The sequence below is a fragment of the Sus scrofa genome, chromosome Y (genome assembly GCF_000003025.6).
Source record: "Sus scrofa isolate TJ Tabasco breed Duroc chromosome Y, Sscrofa11.1, whole genome shotgun sequence".
NCBI lineage: Eukaryota > Metazoa > Chordata > Mammalia > Artiodactyla > Suidae > Sus > Sus scrofa.
This window is the reverse complement of record NC_010462.3, coordinates 20,294,539-20,319,099: the sequence shown is the minus strand read 5'-3', so window position 1 is coordinate 20,319,099 and position 24,561 is coordinate 20,294,539. Positions and strand designations below refer to the sequence as shown.

The 24,561-nt window shown below is 39.0% G+C and overlaps 1 pseudogene; it reads right to left on the bottom strand.

Moving 5' to 3' along the window:
* The window catches only part of LOC110257951, a 54,251-nt pseudogene continuing 30,810 nt past the window's right edge, over positions 1,121-24,561 (bottom strand).

The following is a 24,561-nucleotide window of genomic DNA, read 5'->3' as shown; positions in this document are numbered from 1 at the left end:
ATTATATAAACCTATCTACATGTATTTTGATATAAAAGGCAAGTCCTAGAATTCATAGACACAGATTCAGAAAATAGAAAGTGAGTTTCAGGTACCAAGTCTTCATGCAAGTGTGTTACCTACTAGTCATGGGAGATTTACTGAGAATGGCCACAAAACAAAAAATGATGGTATGGTGCTGGACATGAAGCAGAAGCAGAAAACACGTGCTTCTTAACAGATTTACTCCTAAGGCTTGTTTCTGTTTCAGTGTGCCTATCATGGAAGTAATGGTTGTTTTCAATGCCAACTGCTTTTATTCTCCTTGCTGCAAAAGGGCAAAATGAGAGAAGTCTTAAAGTTTTATACACAATGTAAAATAGTAAAAATCCATTATTTTAAAATCAAATGAAAGGAGACCACATTTTATATGCATGTTATTGACTTATGTATAAGATAAAGAAAAAACCCACATACACTACAGAAGGCAACAATAGCTTTCTTCATAGGAACCTTTATTGTGCATGTATTTGTTCTTTTTGGGTTGCAAGTGCAGCATAGGGAATTTCCCAGGCTAGGTGCACACATGTAGCTGCAGCTGCTCTGGCAATGATGTGATATATGCAGGATCTGAGCTGCATCTGTGGTCTACAATCCTCACTTTGCCTCAAAAGCCTAATCCTTAACCACTGGGCAGGCAAGGGATGGGACCCATATCCTTGCACACATGTTGGGCTCTTAACCTGCTGAGAGAGAGCAGGAACTCTGATATAGGTATCCTTAATATTGTGCTACTTTACTCTCTGTGGCAAAGGATCATATTTAAGTTGCTTTGGGAAGAAAAAACAAGTAATGGAGAATTTGATAAAGTAAAAAAACCTCACCTGATTATTAATTAAGCCTAGTGATCTGGATTAGTTTGTGTTTGTTGTTTGCTTGTTTTGGGTGATTTTAAATTTTGGAATTGTTTTTTTTTTTTCTTTTTTTCTCCTGGGGAAATGCAACAAACAGGACATGCAATAAACTCTCAGATAGCCTTCAATATTAATCATTGACTAGATATTTTATTGAGTTGGATTTTTTCCAGCTTCATTCATTTTATTCCTCTAATATAAAATTATGTGGTGAACACAGTTGAAGCCTAGGCCCTCTGCACAGAGGTTCTCATTTGGGTACTGACACGGTGCTCAGTGAATTCCTGAGAAGCAGACTTGGAGAACACCATCTCTCCAGAGATTAGGAGTGAGATAGCTGTACTCTTGGAAATGGCATCAAAGGTGGCCTCAGGAGAGTTGCCCAGCTTGGCAGTGCAGCCCCTGGTAGAAGTGTAGCAGTCATCAATTCCAGCATCAGCAGTAGCTTCTTAGGACAGGGGCTGAGACAATGCCAGTGGCCCTGGGGGCAGGGAAGAGGCACACCAGCATGGAGCCACAGTGGAAAGGCACTTTGCAAAGGATGATATGTGGCTTGCCAATCTTGTCCCCCAGGAGCTGGCACACTGCACCTGGATGATGGAGAGCTTGGCCAGAATGATGGCCCCATGGGTGGCAGTGGATACCAGCTTAGAGCATTTGGCACCAAAACCAACGTGTCCTTGGTAATCCCTAGTGGTGACAAATGTCTTGAACATGGTCCTCCGACCAGCAAGTTCTGCTTCTGCACAGGCATCATCTTCATAGACTGGTCCTTGAAGGATGCCCCCAGGAAAAGTCGATGATCTCAGATTCTTTGATGGGCAGAGCAAAGAGAGAGATCTCTTTCTTCCAGGGACTTGATTTTCATGTCTTTGACTCGGTGGGCCACCTTGGTGATTGGGAGCTTTGTCTTCCTTGTCGTCAGCTCTGCCCCCTACAAGCTCCCCATCCTTGTCCTCATCTGCCTGGGCCATGACCCTGGCCTCCCTGCAGCTCTGGAAGCCTTTGTGGAAGAGTCTTGTCCTCCAGCTGTAGGTGCCCAGAGCCTCCAGTCTTCCTGGAGACTCTGGCCCCTCCCACAACACCAGCATCATCTGCCTTTTAGTGTTTTCATGAAGAAGCGAGTTCTAGATTTTTGAGGTTCAAGTGGTTTTATGGAAATTGATCTGTATTGGAAAACTTAGTGTGGTTTGTAGATAACTTCCTTCTAAGGTTTAGCTTTTCTTGCCATCCTTTTAACAGAGATTTCCAAAGAACACAATTTTAAAAATATTTAGACTCAGTTTGTACTCACTTGTTAATATTTTCTTTTATGGACAATGCATTTGGTATCAAATCTGGCAGTTTGCCTAATCCTAAATTTGAAAAAAATCTTACTTTCACTTTTTCTCCAAAGATTTGTATAGGTTTTACATTTTGTGTGGAATCTTGCTCCAATTTACGTAATTGTTCACTGTGGTGATACCTAAATTTTTGTTGTTGTAGTTTGTGTGTGATATTCATCTATTTCAATACATTGACATTTTGTTTTTTGCCTATGATAGTCACCTGCTCAAAAGATTCTCATACCTCCATTAAATTGTGTTTGCACTTTTGTGTAGAAACACATAGATGTAAGAACATGGTTATGTTTTTGAGCTCTTTATTCTGTCTGATAAAACAGGGAAGGTTTTATTTCTTGTTTCTCTCCAATTTATATCTGTCTCTGCCAGTTAAATGCAGTCTTCTAGCCGCCATTGCTTTGCTGGGATTTTTACATTAGTTGCGTTAAATCGGAAACTCAAAGAGCCATTTGACTAGAATCCATTATTTTGAAAATACCTTGAATCTTCCAATCCATTGATATACTTCCAATCCAGAGTGTAGCTCCATATTTGCTTCATTTTTTAATGCCCAGCCCCAGAATTTGGTATATTTACACTTCTTTTTAAACAATTCATAACAGTACTGCATTTTTAATATCAGTTTCCCTTTGTTGGGTGTACATGTTTGTGTATATTGATCTAGTATCCTGTGTCTGTTCTGAACTCTCTGATTCGGTGAGTTTCTTAGTATCCTCTGGGATATTTATAGGTGTGCAATCATATCTGAAAACAGGGAAGGTTTTCTTTCCTTCTTTCTTTCTTTCTTTCTTTTCTTTCTTTCTTTCTTTCTTTCTTTCTTTCTTTCTTTCTTTCTTTCTTTCTTTCTTTCTTTCTTCCTTCCTTCCTTCCTTCCTTCCTTCCTTCCTTCCTTCCTTCCTTCCTTCCTTCCTTTCTTTCTTTCTTTCTTTCTTCCTTCCTTTCTTTCTCTCTTTCTTTCTTTCTTTCTTCCTGATCTACCTGCTTTTTACATCTTCTCATAGTATGTTACCTAGATCTTCCTGGCCATTACTAAGTGGTGATGGCAGACACTTTACTCCATTTCTGGTTTTAGAGGGAAATCGTTCAGCCTTTCATCATTAAATATATCATTATAGAGTTTTCATAGGTGTTTTAAGTGGAGGAAGTTCACTTCCATTCATAGTTCAAACTTTACATGTTCAAATCAAGACTGAGTGTAGAATTTTGTCAATTTTTTCTTCACTGGCTGTTGTAGCAAGTGTTTTTTCCTCTTCCATCAATTTAACATGGCAGAGTGTTTGAATCCATCCACAATGATTTTAGAGTTATCAACCAGTCTTGCATGATTGAAACAAATGGCAGTGATCATGATCTCTGTGCGTGTCTCTCTTGTGTATATATATCTCCAAGTAAATACTTCCCCTGGGATTCTTTGCATCTCTGGCCATGATGGGATTTGGACTTTTTTTTATATTGCTTTTTTCTAATTTTGGAGTAAGGCTAATACTGCCTTCATTAAATGAATGAACATGTGCCCCCCACCCTTTAATGTTTTCGAGGTGATCATAGAGAACAGATGTTAATTCTTACACTGTTTGGTGAAATTTTGCAATTTCTATCTCATTATGTAGAATCGGTGTTAATTCTATAAATGATTGGCAAAATACTCCAGTATTGACCATCTAGGTCTGCAGACTTCTCTTAAACATTTAGTCATAAGATGTAAGTAAGTTTTTTGGCAACCCTGTGGTATGCAGAATTTCAAAAGCCAGGGACAAAACCCTCACCATAGCAGTGGCCTGAGCCACTGCAATGACAATGCCAGATCCTTACCCTTCTGAGCCACCAGGGAACTCCTGAGAATTGAGTATCATTTATAGTGGAGAAGTTATCTCAACTGTGTCAGTGTATGCTTTCTGAAGAATTTGTTCATATCACCTAGGTCTTAATCTTATATGTTCATAGTATTCACATTTATATTTTTGTTACTATTATTATTATTGCAGGGATGTAGTGAAAGCCCACTTCATTCTTGATTCTATAAAATGTCTTTCCCTTCTTTTTGTTGGGTAGTTTAGATTTTATCACTTTTATTGATCTCTTGAAAGAATCAGTTCCTTGATTCATCAAAATTTCTTCTTTTTTTTTTTTTGGACTTTTTCCCAATTCTTTGGCTGTTCCTGTGGCATATGGAGCTTCCCAGGCTAGGGTTCAAATCAGAGCTGTATCTGCTGGCCTATGCCAGAGCTACAGCAACTCAGGATCCACACCATGTCTGCAACCTCCACCACAGCATAATGCAATGCCGGATCCTTAACCCACTGAGCAAGGCCAGGGACTCAACCCACAAACTCATCTTTCCTAGCCAGATTCATTAACTACTGAGCCACAATGGGACTCCTCATTAAAATGTCTTGTTTCTCTTTCCTTGCACTTAATTTTTTAAACTTTTAAATTGATTTCCTTTTATCCTTTAGGCCCTTTTTTTCTTTATGTAGTTCCTTGAGGAGGATGTTTAGATTAGTAACAGACCCATTTTATCTTTTCTAAAGTTTGCCTTTTGTGTCATGAATTTTCCTCTCAGCAATGCTTTGCTGCATTTATATCTCAATTGATAGGCTGTAGTTTCTTTTTTCTTTGATTGAGGGTAGGATTTTGCTTTTCTTGACAGTTCTTTGACCCTGGGCTTGGGAAAAGATTCTTGCTTGAACTGTGGACTAGCTTCCAAGTGTGTGGTGCTTTTCCTATTCTGCTTATCTTACTTTTGTACACTATGGCTGGACAGCCCATTGCATGGTTTTGAATCTTTCAGTTTGTTGAGGTGTAGTTTTTGGCATAGGTGTAGGATTCATGGGCCCTTGGACATAGTGTGTATTCTGAGTTAGGTAGAATGTACTATAAAGTTAGACTGTCTTGGTTAGTGATGTTTATTTTTCCTTTTTTTAATAGCTGCACTCATGACATGTGGAAGTTCCCAGGCTAGGCATCAAGTTGTAGCTGCAGTTGCCAGCCTATGCCACTGCCATAGCAATGTTGGGTCTGAGCTGCGTCTGTGACCTGTGGCAATACTGGTAGCTTTAACCCGCTGAAGGAAGCGAGGGATCAAACCCTCCTGGAGACTCTGTATGGGTCTTACCCTGCTGAGCCACAGTGGGAACTCCTGGTATTGTTGAGTTCTGCATCTTTGTTAGTTTTCTGCCAAGTTCTATGAACTGAGTATAATATGGAAGTGTCCTGTTGTAATTTTAGATTTGTCTATTTCTTCCACTCTTTTAGGTTTACTTCACATGTTCAGGAACAAAGACATCCCAGATTGCAGTGTTGTTTTCTTTAGGGTTTTGTTCATTTATCATTATACAGTATCTTTCCATGATATTATCTTTTCTCTGATCTGCTTTATCTAATATTAATAGGTTTAAGTATTCTTGGTTTTCTTTCATCAATTTTTCTTTCTATCTTTGTTCCACTTTTCCCTTTCAATCTGTCTCGATTGTTTGATTGAAATGAATTTCTTCTGAACAGGCTGTAAGTGGATCATGTTTTCCGATTTCTGATGATCTCTTTATGTTGTTGTATGTAAAGTGTTTAGATTTAATGACAATTATGTCATGGCTTTCTAAAAATCATTGTTATGATTGTGGGCTACTTGAAGAGAATTTCAAAATCTGCTTTGATATACCTACATTAAAAAAACAAGGTTGTCCCTGGGCATGTGGAAGTTCCCAGGCCAGGTATTGAATCTGAGCCCCAGGTGCAATCCTATGCCACAGGGAGAATGCAGGTTCCTTGAACACTCTTTGCCAGGCAAGCCATAGAACATGCCCCTCTGCAAGGATGCAAGATGCTGCAGTTGGATTTTTAACAGACTGCATCACAGCCAGAATACCTACTTGTAACATTTTTCAATGTATGTCTGGGTATCATTTGTGGTGGTTGTTCTAGGTATTATATTGTACATTTACAATTTATTATGGTCTACTGCTGCTATGTTTTTTTACAAATTTGAGTAAAGCATAGAAACCTTACCTCCTTTTCAATCCCTTAGCATGTCCCTGAATGTAATTGTCTACTCTCTCTGCATACATTTAGCCTATTTGGTATGACATACTTTCTTTGTCTTTTCATGGGGGGCACACACATGGCAAATGGAAGTTCTAGAACTAGGGGTCAGATGGCATCCATGGCCACAGGCCTATGCCACAGCAATGCCAGATCCTTAACCCACTGAATGAGGACAGGGATGGAACCCACATCCTCATGGACACTAGCAGGGTTCTAAAGTCACTGAGGCACAGGGAAATTCCAAGTAGTATGCATTTTTAATTGTGTTACATTTAGTTCCATATTTACCTTTGATTCTTACATATTGGAGTTTTGCTGATATTAAGGAAACTTATGCTTCATAAGTTTTTCCTGAGCATCAAGCCTGTTCATGACTGCTTATTTTTAAGCACTTTTATGGTAACATTGGCATTTGTCCATCACCTTTTTTCCTTCACATTGAGGGCTTCATTATTGTGTCCTGAACTGCAGGTCAAAAACAGATCCTAAAAGACAGACTGCATGGCATAAAAAACACACAAGGTAAGTTTACCTTTTAAAAGGGGGGGACAAGGAGGCACTCTCTTCTGCTAACAAAGGTCCCTAGGCTTTATCCCACAAGACTTTTATTAGGGAAGGTGACTTGTTGAGGTAAGTGAGCAAAAGCAGGCATTGGGAGTATCAAAGCTATCACTTAGTGAGATTTAGGGAGACTAATAGCAATGAAAATCACAGGTGTATGCATCTAGGATATAGCGTAGCTGCTTAAAGAACAATGTAGTTAACATATAAGCCCCTTATCTTATTTTGACAGGAGACCCAGCACTTTGGAACTCTGTGTTGGCAGACAGGCTTATCTGGCGTTTGCCATCACCAGCATTCTGTGGCTTCCTGTGCTTTTGCACATACCAATAAGTTTGCTTTCTTCAGAGGTCATCAGTACAGTGGTCTCCAACATCTTCCCCTTTATTATTTACATGTTGCCTAAGAACCACCATAGTAAACTTTGGTTGCAGAGTGTTCATTTGGCTTCTAAGGATCAATCTGATTCTGCAGACTGCACAACAAAGGAAAAATTGTAAATATAGTGACAGAACAGCAATAAAGGAAATCTTTGGATTTTCAAGCCAGGTGTGAGGATCAAAATCCTGAAATTATGATAAAATACTTTGAATAACCTGACCCTTAGAAGTGTCCAATCACATGGAGCTAAATTCTTGAATGTCTTTGTGTAAGGTAAAACTATCTAGCATAGAATAATATTGACCATAGCATTATGTTGGTAGCATTCAGACACCCAAAACTTAAGCCTTAATTTTTCCAAATTGTAGAGGCTGTTAATAACTTAAGAGGAGTGATCTCAAGTAGTTATATTACAATGACAAGGGAGTTCCATTTGTGGGTGCATATACTCCCCAGTTCTGAACCCATTCAAAAATTGCATCTTTTTAAACTATCCAATTCATCTCAGAAGACCAGGTATAAGGAATGTTACCCACAACACAATTGTGACAAGATTAGAACAAGATCATTTAAAAATGTATGGGTTTGAACTGTCTGAGACAGGGCTGTAGCAGCCATAGCTAGTGAAGTTATGATTCTAATAATAGTAAATAGAGCTCCAAGAAACAAACCAATCATTTTTTTCCTCTATAGAGGGCCATTTGAAATATATTATGTAAAGTGGGGTTTTGTTCCCAAGGTTCCACAAGATTTACAGATAGCCAGAGAGCAGTAGGTTGAGAAGTAATCATAATAGAGGGATGCCTGTTGTATTTGTTAATGCATGATGGAAATAACAATTCCTGCATTGACTATGCTATATCTGATGACATGAATTCAAAGAGAGCTGTATCTCCTGTCCTACCATAAGCACATAAGGAGCAAAGACACAAGTCTGAACCCAGCTAGAATGAAGTAGGGAGGTGTCCAAAGGCATCTAGATGATTACATTTGGTTACCATAAGTATAATTTGCATCTCATAAGGAAACTCTTTGTAAGGCTTCACCTAATTTCCATTGAGTATTCTGCAGTGGCCCTTTCCCAATTTTAGCTATGGGCCAGCCAATCCCAAAGCATGCTAATGTATTTGACAGCTAGAATTTCTCTGAAAGGTCCCTCTCCATTTTCTCAGCCTATGAAAATTATAATTAGCAGATCCAAATTCCCCATTAGATCCCCAAATTATTGCCCTATTGTTTTGAATAGAAAAAACTTGGGGTATATTTGTCATGCAATCATGCCATTCTGTTTCTCCCTGTAACCAGGAAAGGGCTGGTCTACAAACATTTTTTGGGGGATTTAGTATATTCATTGTCAGGACACATGATTCTACAGTCTTTTCTTAGCCTCTTTGCTTGCATTGTCTATGCTGAAATATTTAAAAATATGACAAGACACCATCAAAATCCAGGAAGAGAACATAGGCAAAATATTCTCTGACCTTAACCATAACAAATATTTACACAGGTCTGTCTCCCAAAGCAACAGATATAAAAGCAAAAACAAACCAATGAGACCTAATCAAACTGAGAAGCTTTGGCACAGCAAAGGAAATCAAAACAAAACCTAAAAGACAACTTACAGAATAGGAGAAAGTAATTTCAGGTGATGCAACTGACAAGGGCTTAATCACTAATATATACAAACATCTTTTACAATTCAATCACAAAAAAGCCAACCAATGGAAAAATGGGCAAAGGACCTAAACAGATATTTCTCCAAGGCAGATATACAGATGGCAACAAGCACTTGAAACTATGACCAACATCCCTGAATACTAGAGAAATACAAATCAAAACTGCCATGAGATACCACCTCACACCAGTCAGAATGGCCATCATTTATAAGGTCTGCAAGTAACCAGTACTGGAGGGGTGTGGAGAAAGGGTGCTCTCCTGCACTCTTTGTGGGAATGTACGCTGATACCACCATTATGGAGGGACCTTAGAAAACTATACACAGAACTACCATATGACACAGCAATCCCACTACCATATGACAAAACAGTCCCACTACCACATGACACAGCAATCTCACTCTTGGGCATATATGTGGACAAAACTTTCTGTCAAAAAGCACATGCACTGACATGTTCATTGCAGCACTATTCACATTAGCCGAGGCATGGAAACAACCCAAATGTCCATGACAGATGATTGGATTAGGAAGAGGTGGTATAAAAATGCAATGGAATACTATGCAGCCATAAAAAAGAACACAATAATGCTATTTGCTGCACCATGGATGGAACTAGGGACTCTCATCCTGAGTGAAGTATGTCAGAAAGAGAAAGACAAATACCACATTATGTCACATATGAGGAACCTAAAGTAGATCACAAAGGAACATTTCTACAGAAGTGAAACTCACATTTTGGTGGACAGACTCGTGGTGGCCAAGGAAGAGGGGGAGGGAGGGAAGGATGGGAGCTTGGGTTTAGTAGATGTGGTCTCTTGTCCTTGGAATGGACAGGCAATGAGCTCCTGTGTGTAGCACTGGGAACTATGTGCAGGGACTTATGATGGGGCATGATAATAGGAGAAAGTAGAGCATATACATGTATGAGTAACAGGGTCACCATGCTGTCTGGTAAAAAGAAAAAATGTATTTGGGGGAAAAAAACACTCTCCATGAAATAACCTCAACTTAATAAATGTCATATATGGTATACCCTCAGCTATCAAAATGCCCAATGTTGAAAAACTGATAGCAACTCTTTTAAGAGAAAACAGTGTCCATTCTCACCATTTTAATTCAGCTTGGCACTGGAAGTTATAGCCAGATCACTAAGACAAGAAAATAAAAATTAAAGAAATCCAGGCATCCCCACTGTGGCACAGTGGAAACCAATCCAACTAGTATCCATGTGGATCCAGGTTCCATCCCAGGCCTCACTCAGTGGGTCTGGGATCTGGGGTTGTGGTGAGCTCTGATGTAGTTTTCAGACGTGGCTCAGATCTGGTGTTGCTGTGGCCGTGGTGAATGCTGGCAGCTGTAGCTGGGATTTGACCCCCAGCCTGGGCTCTTTCACATGCCACAGGTGAAGCCATAAAAAGCAAGACAAAGGGAAGAAAGAAAAAAGTCAAGAAAGAAATCCAAACAAAACTTGTCAGGTTTGCGGATGACATAATGCTGAACATACACTATCCTAATGATGTCCCCCAAAACCTATGAATGAATCAGTGAATTCACTCAAGTTTTGCAGCATCAATAGTAATCAAGAGAAATCAGTTGACCCTCCATAAATTCATTGAAAATACATGCTCATACAGAGAAATAATAAATATTCCTTAAAAGGATGGGAATGCTATGAATTTGGATTGTGATGCTTTTTGAACAAATATAAATGTAATAAAATTCATTGCATAAATAAAAAATGATGGCTTTGGACATTTGAGGTCAGTTTGTGTTTCCATACCATAACATTATTTTAATTATTTTTCTGTGATGGTGCTTTTGTTAGGAATTACATTGAGTCCATACATGGATTTGGGAAGTATGGCCATTATAACATTCATTCTTGTAAGCTGTGAGCATGGCTTCCCTTTTCATTTATTTATGTCTTCAGTTGCTTTGACAGTACCTTATATTTTGTAAGGCATGGATCTTCATTTCCTTGGTTGAATTTATTGTTAAGTGATTGTGAGGAATGCTATTGCAAATAGGATTGAAAAAACTTTTTCAGGTATTTATTTTTTGGGTATACGACACAACAGATTTTTCTGTGTCTGTTTTGTATCCTGCCATGTTTGCCAAAATCATTTATTTATTGTTTGTTGCTGTATTGTTGCTGTTGTTGTGGTGGTATTATTTTCCACACATAAATTATAATGTTTACAAACAGAGACAGGTCACTTCTTTTTTCCTGACTAGGACAGCTTTAATTCTGTTTCTTGCCTAATCATTCAAACTGTGGTGGTGAGAGGAGACACTCTTATTCCTTGTCTTAGAGGAAAAGCTTTCACTTTTCATCACTAAGTATGTTCGGGGTCATGTTATGACTAAGGCCTTGGTCTTACCAGTTTATCCACAATTTTGGGGACCCTCCCCACACCTAGATCATATTTTTTTTTATCATAAAAGAATGGTAGAATTTTTAAATACTTTCCTGCAGATTGTGATCTTTATCCATTGTCTCTTTAATGCGTGCTCATGGATTTTCTTTTTTTTTTCTTTGCATCATGTGTAAGTTACTTACAATGCTATGTAGGCTTCCCATGAATATTTAGATGTAATAATTTTTCATATATTACACTCCACTTAAAGCTATTATAAAATTTTGGCTCTATCCCTGTGCTATACAATATACCCTTGTAGCTCATATATGTCATATGTCATAGGCTCTGCAACTTAATCTACCATATCTGCTTTGCCCCTCCTCACGTTCCTTGCCCTGTTGGTTTGTAACCTCTAATTGTGCCTTTGTTTCAGTGTGCCTGTTTCTATTTGGTTATATTGTCCTCTTGTTCTGTTTTTGATTTCACCTGTAAATGGTAACATGCAGCCTCTGTCTTCCTCTGTGATGTATTTCCCTGAGCATAATAGCCTTCATATGGATCCTCTTGCTGCAAATGGCAGAATTTCATTCCTTTTCATGACTAATATTCCTTTGTGTGTGTATATACATATATATATATACCAGATCTTCTTTATCCATCCATCTGTGGATGGACACTGAGGTTAGGCCATATCTTGGCGATGGTAAAAAATGCTGCTGTGAACATTGGGTTACATATATTTATTCTTATAAGCTGGTTTGGGGGGAGGTGTGGTATATACCCAGAAGTGATAGATGCCCAGGAGAGGGATTGCTGGATCAAAGGGTAATTCTACTTTCAGTTTGCTGAGGAATCTCCATATGGTTTTCCACAGAGATTGAACCAATTTACATTCCCACCAACCACCGTTCCCTTTCCTCCACACCTTCTCCAGAATTTATGGTTTGTAGACTTCATTCTGGCTGGTGTCAGGTGGTGCCTCCTAGTGGTTTTGATTTGCATTTCTCTACTAATGAGTGATGTTGAACATCGTTGCATGTGTTTTTGGACCTTCTGTATGTCTTGTTTTGGAGAAATGTTTGTTTAGATCACCTGCCCAATTTTTGCTGGGGTTGTTTCTCCTTTTTTTCTTTTTTCTATTGCGCTGTAGAAGTTGTTTATAAATTTCGGAGATTAATGCCTTTTCAGACACTTCACTGGCAGATAGTATCTGATATTCTGTGGGTTGCCTTTTCATATTCGTTAGGGCTTCCTTTGCCATGCAGAAACTTTTAAGCTTAATTAAGTCTCATTTTTTAATTTTTGGTTTTACTGTCATTAGTCTAGGAGGTGGATCTGAGAAGACGTTACTGTGGTTTATATCAAAGAGCATTAGACCTATAGTTTCCTCTAAGTATTCTATAGTGAATCTGGTCTTATAGTTAGCACCTTCACCCATTTTGAGGGTTTTCATTTGTTTGTTTGTTTATAGTGATAGGAAGTGTTCTAAATTCATGCCTTTATATGTGACTGTGCTCTTTCCTCAGCACCATTTAGTGAAGGGTCTGTCTTTTCCTCCACTCTATATTCTTGCCTCCTTTGTCATGGATTAGCTGATTGTAGGTGTGTGGGTTTAATTTTGGGTTTTCTATGCTGTTTCACTGATCTAAATTTCTGTATTTGTGCCAGCCCCATAAGGCTTTGATGACCATAGCTGCATGGTATAGTCTGAAGTCAGGGAGCCTTATTCCTCAAGCTCTATTTTTCTTTCTCAGGATGGCTTTGTCTACTCAGGGTCTTTTGCACTTCCAAACAAACTTTCAGATATTGTGTTCCATCTCTGTGAAAGTGCCCTTGGTACTTTGATGGGGATTGCATTGAATCTGTAAATTTCCTTGGGTAGTATAGCCATTTTGATAATATTTATTCTTCCAATCCAAGAGCATAGTATATCTTTCCATCTGGTTTTGTCATTGTGGATTTCTTTCATCAGTGCCTTAAGTCTTCATAGTTCAGGACTTTTGTCTCTTTAGGTATGATTCTTCCTAACTACTGTTTTTTTTTTTTTTTTGGCTTTGTGCCTTTTCTAGTGCCTCTCCAGTGGCATGTGGAGGTTCCCAGTCTGGGGGCTCTAACTGGAGCTGTAGCCACCACCTACACCAGAGCCACAGTAATGCCTGATCCAAGATGTGTCTGTGAACTATGCCAAGGCTCACAGTAACACCAAAATCCTTAGGCCACTGAGCAAGGCCAGGGATCAAACCTACAACCTCATGGTTCCTAGTCAGATTCATTAACCACTGAGCCACAACCGGAACTCCTCTTCCAAAGTATTTTATTCTTTTTGATGCAATGGTAAATGGGAATGTTTCCCTCATTTCTTTTTCTGATTTTTCATTGTTAGCATACAGAAATGCAGTTGATTTCTGTGTATTAATTTTGTATCCTGCAACTGTGCCAAAGTCCTTGATGAGCTTGAACAGTTTTCTGATAGCATCTTTAGGATGGTCTAGGTATAGCATCATGTCATCTGCATACCGGGGTAGTTTTACTTCTTCCTTTCCAGTTTGGATTCCCTTTGTTTCTTTTTTTCTCTGATTGCCCATGCCTTGGACTTCCAAGAGTGTTGAATCATAGTGGTGAGAGTGGACATCCTCATCTTATTCATGATCTCTGTTGAAATTCATTTGGCTTTTCACCATTAAGAATGGAGTTAGGGGAGTTCCCATCGTGGCGCAGTGTTTATCGAATCCGACTAGGAACCATAGGGTTGCGGGTTTGATCCCTGCCCTTGCTCAGTGGGTTAATGATCCGGTGTTGCCATGAGCTGTGGTGTAGGTTGCAGATGTGGCTCAGAACCCACGTTGCTGTGGCTCTGGCATAGGCCAGTGGCTACAGCTCCGATTCAACCCCTAGCCTGGGAAACTCCATATGCCTCGGGAGTGGCCCAAAGAAATAGCAAAAGGACAAAAAAAAAAAAAAAAAGAAAAAAGAATGGTGTTAGATCTGGGTTTGCCATCCATGGCCTTATAATTTTGAGGCAGGTTCTCTTTAAGTCCACTCTGTGAAGTGTTCCTCTCAGTAATAGGTGTTGGATTTTATCAAAGGCTTTTTCTGCTTCTATTGAGAGGATTGCATGGTTTTTCTTTTTCAGTTTGTTAATGCGGTGTATCACACTGCTTGTTTGGTTTGTATGGAAGACTCCTTGCATTCTTGGGATAAGACCCTCTTGGTCATGATGTACAATCCTTGTAATGTACTGTTGGACGCAGTTTGCTAGTATTTTGTGAGGATTTTTTCTTTGACGTTCATCAGTGAAATTAGCCAGTGATGTTCTTATTTTTACGATATCTTCATCTGGTTTTGGTATCAGGGTGATGGTGGCCTCATAGAATGACATTGGGCATATCCCCTCCTCTGCAATTTTTAGGAAGAGTTTCAGAACATGAGTGTTAGCTCTTGTCTCACTGTTTGATAGAATTTGCCTGTGAAGCCATGTGTTCCTGGACTTTTGTTTGTTGGAAGTTTTTAAGTCATGGTTTGGAAATTCAGTACTTGTGACCAGTCTGTTCATCTTCTCTCTTTTGTCTTCGTTTAGTCATGGAAGGTTGTACTTTTCTAAGAAATTGTCCACTGCTTCTAGGTTTTCCATTTTATTGGCACATAGTTACATGTAGTAGTCTCCTCTGATCCTTTGTACTTCTGTGAGGTCCATTTTATCTTCTCCTTTTTCATTTCTAATATTACTGATTTGAGTCCTTTCTCTCTTTTTTTCATGATAAGTCTGGCTAAGGGATTTTCAATTTTGTGGATCTTTTCAAAGATCCAGTTCTTAGTTTCATTGATCTTTTCTATGGTTTCCTTTGTTTCTATTGCCTCAATTTCTCTTCTGCTCTTTATGCTTTCTTTCCTTCTCCTACCTTTAGGTCTTGTCTCTTCTTCTTGCTCTAGCTGCTTCAGATGTAATGTTAGCTGCTTTATTTGAGATTTTCCCTGTTTCCTGAGGTAGGCTTGTATTGCTGTAAACTTTCCTCTTAGCACAGCTTTTGCTGCATCTCACAGGTTTGGAGTGTCATATCTTTGTTGTCATTTGCTTCTGGGTACTATGCAATTTCCTCTTTGATGTCTTAAGTGACCCATTGGTTGTTTAGTAGCATGCTGTGTTGTCTCCACATGTTTGAGTTTTTGCATGCTTGTCTTGTTGATTCCCCGTGGTATCACACTGTGGTCAGAAAAGATGCTTAATATGATTTCAACTTTCTTAAAATTACCAAGGCTTGAATTGTGGCACAGAATGTGCCAATCCTGGAGAATGTTCCTTGAACTTGAGAAGAATGTGTATTCTGTTGCTTTTGAATGGAATGTCCTATCACTGTCTATTAAGTCCAGGTGGTCTAACGCTTCATTTAGAGCCTGTGTTTCTTGTGGATTTCCTCCCTGGGTGACCTGTCCATTGGGGTGTTGAAGTACCCTGCTATTATTGGGTCCTTTTCAATTTCTCCTGTAAAGGTTGTTAGCAGCTGCCTTCTATATTGAGGTGATCCTATATTGGCTGCATATGTATTTACAATGGTTATATTTTCTTCTTGGCTTGATCTGTGATAGTTACCCTTCTTTGTCTTTTACAATATATTTTATTTTAAGGTCTACTTCATCTGATATGGGTATTGCTACTCCAGCTTTTTTTTTTCTGATTCCTGTTTGCATAGGATACTTCCTTCTAGCTTCTTACTTTCAATTTGTATGTGTTCCCAGATGAGAAGTGGGTCTTCATGTGTATGGATCTTGCTTTTGTATCCATTCAGCCAGGCTATGTCTTTTGGTTGGGACATTCATTCCACTTACATTTAAGGAGGTCATGGATATGTGTGGTCTCACTGCCATTTTATTAGCTCTTTTGGATTTGGTTTTGTCGCTCTTTTTCTCATCCCTTTTTCTTTGGTTCTCTCCTCATGTGGCTGGATGACTGTCTTTAGTGTTATATCTGAGTTGTGTTTTTTATTTGTGAGTGTATCAATGGTAGGTTTTTGGTTTCCCTTTGCTCTGAAGCTTTGATATAGGTTTCCATATACTTTCATGATTGTTTAAGGTGTTGGTCTCTTAACTGCAAGTGCATCTTCATTGTCCTGCATTTGTGCCCTCCTCTTCTCCTGATTTCTGCTTTTGGCAGCAAAATTCTGTGTGAATGATTTCCCACCTCTACTGTGTATATGCCTTTACTGGTGAGCCTTGCCATTTTTGGTATTTTGTTTCTAGATGTGACCTTTTCTTTTCTGCCTAGAGAAGTTCCTTTAGTATTTGTCTTAAAGCTGTCTCAGTGTTGTTGAGGCCTCTTAGATTTGCTTGTCTAAAACGTTTGACTTCTGCTTCAAATCTGAATGAGAATGTTGCTGGGCAAAATAATCAGTGTTGACGGTTTTCCTCCTTTCATCACTTTGAGTGTATCATGCCACTCCCTTCTGGCCTGCAGGGTTTTATGCTGGAAATTCCCCTGATTACCATATTGGGGTTCCTTTGTGTGTTATTTGTTTCTTTTCCCTCTGCTTTCAATACTACCTCTGTCTTTAATTTGGGTCAGTTTGCCTAATGGGTGTCTTGGGGTGTTCCTCCTTGGGTTTAGTTTATATGGTACTCATGGTGCTTCCAGGATTTGAGTGAGTGGTGCAATTCCCATGTTAGGGAAGTTCTGGGCTATTATCTCTGCAAACACATTTCCTGTCCCTTTATCTTTCTCGTCTCCTTCAGGCACCCATATACTATGTGTGTTGGTGTGTTTAATGATGTCCCTGAGACCATTCTTTATTTATTTCCGCTGGTCTGAACCATTCTTCATCATTCTTCTGTCGTCATGGTGCCGTTGGTTGCCGCTAATGAATTTAATCTTTCAGTTATTGCATTTTGCCTCTCTGCTTGCTTAAGTGTCAAGTGGTGTATTGCTTTGCTCCAAGTGTGCTGTAAATGATCAGTTTTTGCCTCCAGTTTATTTCCAATGTCTCCCATCATCTTCAGCATCACCAGTCTAAAGGCCTTTTTCCTGGAGGCTGAGAATCTCCAGATCAATTTGCTTTTTCTTCTGGGAGGGGTTTCTTGCTCCCGTATCAGATTTCTAGTTCACTGCAATTTTATAGGTTTTTGGTGTGATGTCCTATTTGCTGGCAATAGAGTTGTAGCCTCTCTTATTTCTGATGTCTTCTCTCCTTGTGGTTGAAGTTGGCATTGGGGCTTGATCTAGGCTTCCTGATGTAAGGCACAGGTGTCTGCCGACTGGTAGATGGGGCTGATTGCTATCCTTCAGGAGGGTGGGTGTGTGTCTCTGCATGAGATTGGAGGTGGCTGTGTGCTGGGGGGCTTTTAAGGCAGCCTGTTTACTGATGGGTGGGGCTGCAATCCAAGCTGGATTTTTCTTTCACCTGGGGCCATCTCAGTGATGATGGGAGGGGCCAGATTTTCCCAAAGCAGTCACTTCTAGAGGGACACATACTGATGGTGACTATTCCTGAGATATTTGCCTCCAATGTCATTCCCCACAATGAGCCACAGCCACTTCCAGTTTTTCCAGGAGGTCTTCCAAGAACTGCTGTCAGGTCCAACTCAAATTCCTATGGAGCAACTGCCTTGCCCTGGGACCCAGTGTGCCCATGAGAGCCTGTGTGTGCCATTCGAGAATGTGGTCTACATTTCCCCTAGACTTATAGAGGTCCAGTGCACTTGCCCCACTTATCTTCAATGTCAGATGCTCCAGGGGCTCTTTCTCCCATTGTCACACCCCTAGGCATGGCTACCTGATGCTGTACTCACATCTCTAACTCCTGTGGGTGAGTCTCTATGATATAGTTACTTTCCAGTCTGTGGGTTACCCTCCAGTGTGTATGGGGTGGCTTATATCATGTACTTGCTCCCCCTACCATCTTGATGCGGCCTCTTATATGTTATCAGGAGTAGGACATACTTTTGAATGTTTCCAGTCCAAGTGTTTGAAGGTTGTACAGTATTTGTTTATCATGTTTTTCTTTTCTTTTTTTTTTTGGCACCCAAATCATTCTGTATACCAAAGGTAGAACATGACACTTAAGGCTTTTAAACTATAATTCAAAGCTAATCAAAATGATATGGATCATGTAGAGAGGATTACTCATATACCAATCAAATAAAAAAAGCCATAAACATGGCTTAGAAATAAACATATGCTTACATGGCTAAAAAATTTTTGATAAGGGAGCCAAAAATACTCTTGAGGAAATGGCTACCTCAAATGTTTTGTGAACATATGAATGTTTCAAAGAATGAAAAATCTTACAATTGTAGCAGATTGTGTATGCTTATGAATATGAATTTTGTATAAGCTTTGCATATTCCAACATAAGGGGAATCAACATCCAGAATGGTAGCTGAAATAACCTCAATGTTTGTGGACTTATAATCACAAGTTGTACATGTAACACCTGCCAGAGAAGTAATCTTAAAAAAGAGTAATGCGTTTAAATGAGTGAAAGTGAAAACAAAGACCTTTATTTTAAAAAGTAAAAGGTCATAGGCAATGATGAGGAAGGATTTATTTCAGGGATACAGAGATTTGTCAATATCCACAAATCATTGGTATGGTAATCCACAGCAACAAACAAAAAAAATAAAAAAGATGTGATCATCTCAATAGGAGCAGCAAAACTTTTTGACAAAATTCAACATCAATTCCTGACCTAAAAAAAAAAAAATCAGCATGCCAGAGAGTGTGTATAGAGCAGAACTAACTCAATATAATAAATCTTGTTGTGGGAACCCCACAGCTAACATGATTCTCAATGGGGGAAAAGTGAAAGCACTTCCACTAAAGTCAAGAACAAGACAATGATGTCCATTTTCACCAACTCTATGCAACATAGCTCTGGGAGTCCTAGCTGTGGCATTCAGAGAGGAAAAGCAATAAAAGAAATCCCAGTTGGAAAATAAGTACAGTTATTGCTGTTTGCAGATGCCATGATTCTACACATGAAAAACCCTAAAGACATTACCAGAAAACAGTTAGAACTCAACAATGAACTTGGTACAGTTGCAGGATAGAAAATCAATACAGAGAAATCTACCACATGTCTATCTAAGGACAATGAAAGATTAGAAAGGGAAATCAGGGAAACCATAGCATTTACTATCACATCAAAAGATCAACCACCTGGGAATTAAGCTACCTAAAGACACAAACACCTGTACTCTGAAAACTCTAACATAACGTTGAAGGAAACCAAAGATGACACCAATATATGGGAAGATATACTTATACCATGGTCTTAGATTGGAAGCATGGAAAAGGTCAAAATGAGGACACTACCTAAGGCAAGCTTCAATGCAAACCCTAACAAATTACATGTGACTTTCTTTACAGAACTGTAACAAAATATCACAAAAGTTGCCTGGAAACACACAAGATCCTGACTAGCCAGAGCAGTACTGAAAAACAAACAAACAAGAAAAACACACCAGAACTGGCTGAATCAGGCTCCCTCACTTCAGAGTATACTGCAAAGCTACAGTAATCACAACAGTATGGTACAGCACACAAACAGAAACATAGATCAATGAGCTAGCCTAGAAAACCCAGAAAGAAACCCAAGCAGCTGTGGTCCACTAATCTATCCCAACGGAGGCAAGAACACACAGTGGAGGGAGGACAGTCTCTTCAATAAATGGTGCAGGGAAGACTGGACAACCACATTTCAGAGAATGAAATTAGAACGTCTTCTAACACCACACACAAAACTAACCTCAGGATTGACTGAAGACCTACTTGTAAGGCCAGAGACTTCAAAACTCCTAGAGGACAGCATAGGCACAATGCCCTTTGACATCAATCACGGCAAGATCTTGTTCCATCCCCCACATCGGATCATTACAACAAAGACCAAAACACACCAATGGGACTGAATTAAGCTCAAAAGCTTTTGGACTGCAAGGGAAATCATTTTTTAAAATGTGATGAGTACCATGTGACACAGCCCTCCCTCTCCTGGGCGTATCTCTGGACACAACTCCAATTCAAACAGGCAAATGCTCCCATATGTTCCCCACAGTATTATTCATGATAGCCAAGACATGGAAAAAAACTAAACGCCCATTGACCCAAGATTGGATGAAGATTTGTGGTAAATACACACAAAGGAATACCACTCAGCCATAAAAAGGACAGAATAATGCCATCTGCAGTGACATGGATGGAACTAGATACTCTCATACTAAGGGATATAAGTCAGAACAAGGAAGACCAACATTGTATATTGTCACTAAAATGTGGGCTCTTAACTATGACAGAAATGATCTCTCTGCAAAGCAGAAACATCATGCGTTTGTGGGGCGAGTGTACTGACAGGAATTTGGAGTTGGTGGATGCAGAGTACTTAATTTAGAATGGAGGGGTGATGGGGGTCCTACTTATGGCAAAGGGAATTTCATCTGGTATCTTGGGAGAGAATTTGATGGAAAAAGAAAAAAAAAAGTGTGTTTGTGTGGCTGTGTCTCCTTGCTGTAGAGTAGAAATTGAAGAAAAGTTGTAAATCTCCTACAATTTATTTTTTTCCAATTTGCCAAATGCAGTGAAAGCAATGTTTAAAGAGACATTTGTAGCAGAGAAGGCAGGTGCAAGAAAAGAAAGATCTGGGAGTTCCTATTGTGGCTAGGTTCCCATTAAGGACCCTCCTCATGTCTTTGAGGATACAGCTGTGATTCCTGGCCTTGCTTGGTTTGCTAAGGACCCAGCATTGCCTCAAGTTATGACAGAGGTGGCAGATACATCTCAGAAAAAGAACTGCCATGGCTGTGGTGTAAGCTTGAACCTGAAGTACTAATATGACCCCTAGGTCTTGAATTTCCACATGCCAGAGGTGCAGATGTAAAAAGGAAAAATGAGAAAGATATAAAATTAATCACTTGAATACCTAATAGGAAAGAAAAGTAGAGCAAAAAAAAAAATACAGAGAGAAAAGGAAAGAACATTAATTCAGTAATCAATAAAGTGAAATCAGGAGCATTACAGAGAATAATCAGCAAAACAAATGATATTTCTTTCAAAGATAAATAAAGTCTTTAGGCCCATAGGTTGGACATGAAACAAACAAACAAACAAATGCTAAAACAAATGAGAATCCAAATACTAATATCACCATTGTAATAGGAGACACATCTGCAGATTGCATAGGTATGAAAAAATAGTAAATAAATAAATGAACAACTTTTTTGCTCACAAGTTAACAGCTGATATGGGACAGGTCAATTTCTTGACAGCCAAAATCTGTCACAGAAGAAGAAATAGTCATGATGTATAAGTCTATTTCAATTAAAGAAATTAAATCAATATTTAAAAATAATCCAAAATTGTCCCCAAGGCTGCATGAGATTACCAGTAAATTCCACCAAACATTTAAAGTAGAAGTGATACAAATTTTGTACAATCTCAATCAGAATATAAAGCACAGAGTGTAACTGCTGTGTTTTTCTATCAGTCCAGCACTGTCCTGCCACTAAAATCCAAAAATTAGATTCTTGGAAGGGAAAATGAGAGAAAAATAACTCTCATAAACCCAGATGAAAAATTCTCTGTGACAAATTAGCAATCATCCTAGGTACGCCTCTTCAAATTTCTGAGGTGAAGTAATATAAGCACATCAACAGATTGAAAAGGAAACTTCATATGATCAGATCAGTGTAGAAAAGACGTGTCACCAACCCAACCCCTATTGATTAGACAAGTCGTGCTGAACTAGGAATAAAGGCAAGTTCCTTAAAACACGTCTAGCTAACATATTTAATAAGGAGAAGCTGAAAAGATGCCCATGAAGCAAATCACCCCCTCACCATTTCCACTTAACACTGCACCAGAAATCCCAGCTAAGGCAAGAGTACAAGAAAATGAAATTAAATATATGAGGCAGAACATACAAAACACTTTTTCTGCAGATGTCCTAACTGTCTTGTTAGGAAATGCCAAAGATTGATCAGTAAATACTTCTGGAAGTAATCTGTAATTACAATAAACTGGCAGGATTCAAGGTTCTTATAGGTTAATTAGTTTCCAGCTATGGAGAAGAGGAAGTTGAACGTGCAGCCAAAGTAAATTTACATGCTCAACCCTCTAAATACTGAAAGTAAGCATACATGCAACAAAATAGCCTCAAATCTATATGAGGAAACGTTGAACATCTGATGAAAGAAATGAGTGGAAAGTAAAAGAAATTAAAGGAAATTAAAATAAGTGCATGAGTAGGCTTTATTAGAAAGACCAAAGCTGACCAAGAAGTCACTTCTTCCCAAAGCGACCTCCAGATTCCATACAATTCAAATCAAGGTGGCAGCAAGTTAGTTTATGAACATTAACATCCTTATTATTCAAAATGTTAGACAGTGTGGTAAAAGATCCAGAGTAGCTAACACAGTGCTGAAAAAGGTCAAAGCTGGAGGACTGATGTATTAGACTTTGCAATACAGTGTGGCACTTATGAAAGAAGAGACACATTTGTTGAAAAAACACCACAGAGACCAGAAGAAGCCCTCCTCAAACCCAGTCAACTGCTCTTTGTCACAGGAACAGAAATTACCCAGAGGTGAAAAGGCAGTCTCTTCAGGATATAGTGATGGAACAACAAAAACTTCTAGGCAATATTTTACATTTTCCACACACACAAAAAACTAAAGTGGACCACAGACCTCAATTTTAAGAGGTAAAACCTTATAACTTCCATAAGAGAACAAATAAGAAATGCTAAATGACTGTGTTTGTACTGATAGTTTTTCACATCAAGCACCACAGGCATGATCCATGAAAGAAATTCATGGGCAAGTTTGATTTCATTTATGAAAGAAAGAAACAAAACAAACAAATTTAACACTTCTCCTCTGTGACATACAGTGTCAAAAGTCTAAGAAGGCTTGCTTCCTATACCTGGAGAAAATATTTACAAAAGACATATCTAAAAAGAACATTTTCAAAAACACAGAAAAAAAAAAAACGCTTAAAAAACAACAATAAGAAGAAAAAGAAACTGATTAAAAGTGAAGACAAAGACCTTAACCCACACCAAGGAAATGAAGACACACAATGGTAAAAAAAGCATATGAAGAGAGGCCCCACATGATATGTAGTCAGAGAAATGCAAACTTTAGCAACTAGGAGCTTCAGAGGGACCAAAATGTGGGACACTAACACCAAGGGGTGGTGACAATGTGAAGCAAAAGAAACATTCCTGCATGGCAGGTGGGGAAGTAAAACAGCCCAGCCACATTGTAAGTTTGCAGTTTGCTACTGTGCTGCAAAGATAAACCCATTCTGACCATATGGTCCAACATCCATGCTCTTGGAGTTTACCCAAGAGTAGAAGATACGTACACTTACACACACCCAAACATGGCACATGATATTTAGAGCAGCTTTGCTCCTAATGGACAAACCCTGAAAGCAAGCAAGAGTCTTTCAACAGGTTAATGGATAACTCAATTTTGTCACATCCACACAATGGCATATTGGTTGGTGCTAAAAAGAGATGGGTTACCAATGCAAGAAAGGATATGGAGGAAACATAAATCATGTTACTAAGTGAACAAAGCCCCTCAGAGAAGACTGCATAAACTCTGTGATTCCTACTAAGCACATTCTGGTAAGAAGAAACCTAAGGAGACAGTCACAGGATGAGCTAAGGGTGGGAGGGGAGAGGGAGGAAGACTAAGGAGAGAGGGCATGGAAATGAATGAAGCCCAGAAGGTTTTAATGGTAGTTAATGTTTACAATACCATACTTTACCATAGTGATTACACCTGTCACAGAAAATATGGCCAACCCCAAAAGAATGTACAATACCCAGAGCAAACTGGACTATAGGTGATAAGGATGTGTCAGTGTAGGTGAATCCACCATAATAAAGGTAGCTCTCTGGTGGGAGACGTTACAATCCGAGGGGATAAGCAGCAGGTCAAGGGAGACACAAAAGGGAAACACCTATGTGCTTCTTATTTTTACGGTGAACCTAAAACTATGATTCTAAAATTAGGTCATTAAGCAAAAAAAAAAAAAATGCAACAAGAAAAAAATACATTATACCAAAGAAATCCATGGTTTTAGATTTAAAAAACAAATGTAATAAAATACAAAGTTTTTATCTTATAATAATGGGGATTGGGTGCTTGAAATGGATCTCACTATGCTAACATGAACATGTGGGTAGGAGTGAACACTTTTCAAGACTTCAGGAGAGAATAAATTCTCTCTTTGCAGTGGTTAGAAGCCATTCATGTTCCTTGGGTCATAGCTGTTTCCTTCCTCTTTAAAATCATGCAGGTGCCTTCAAAAG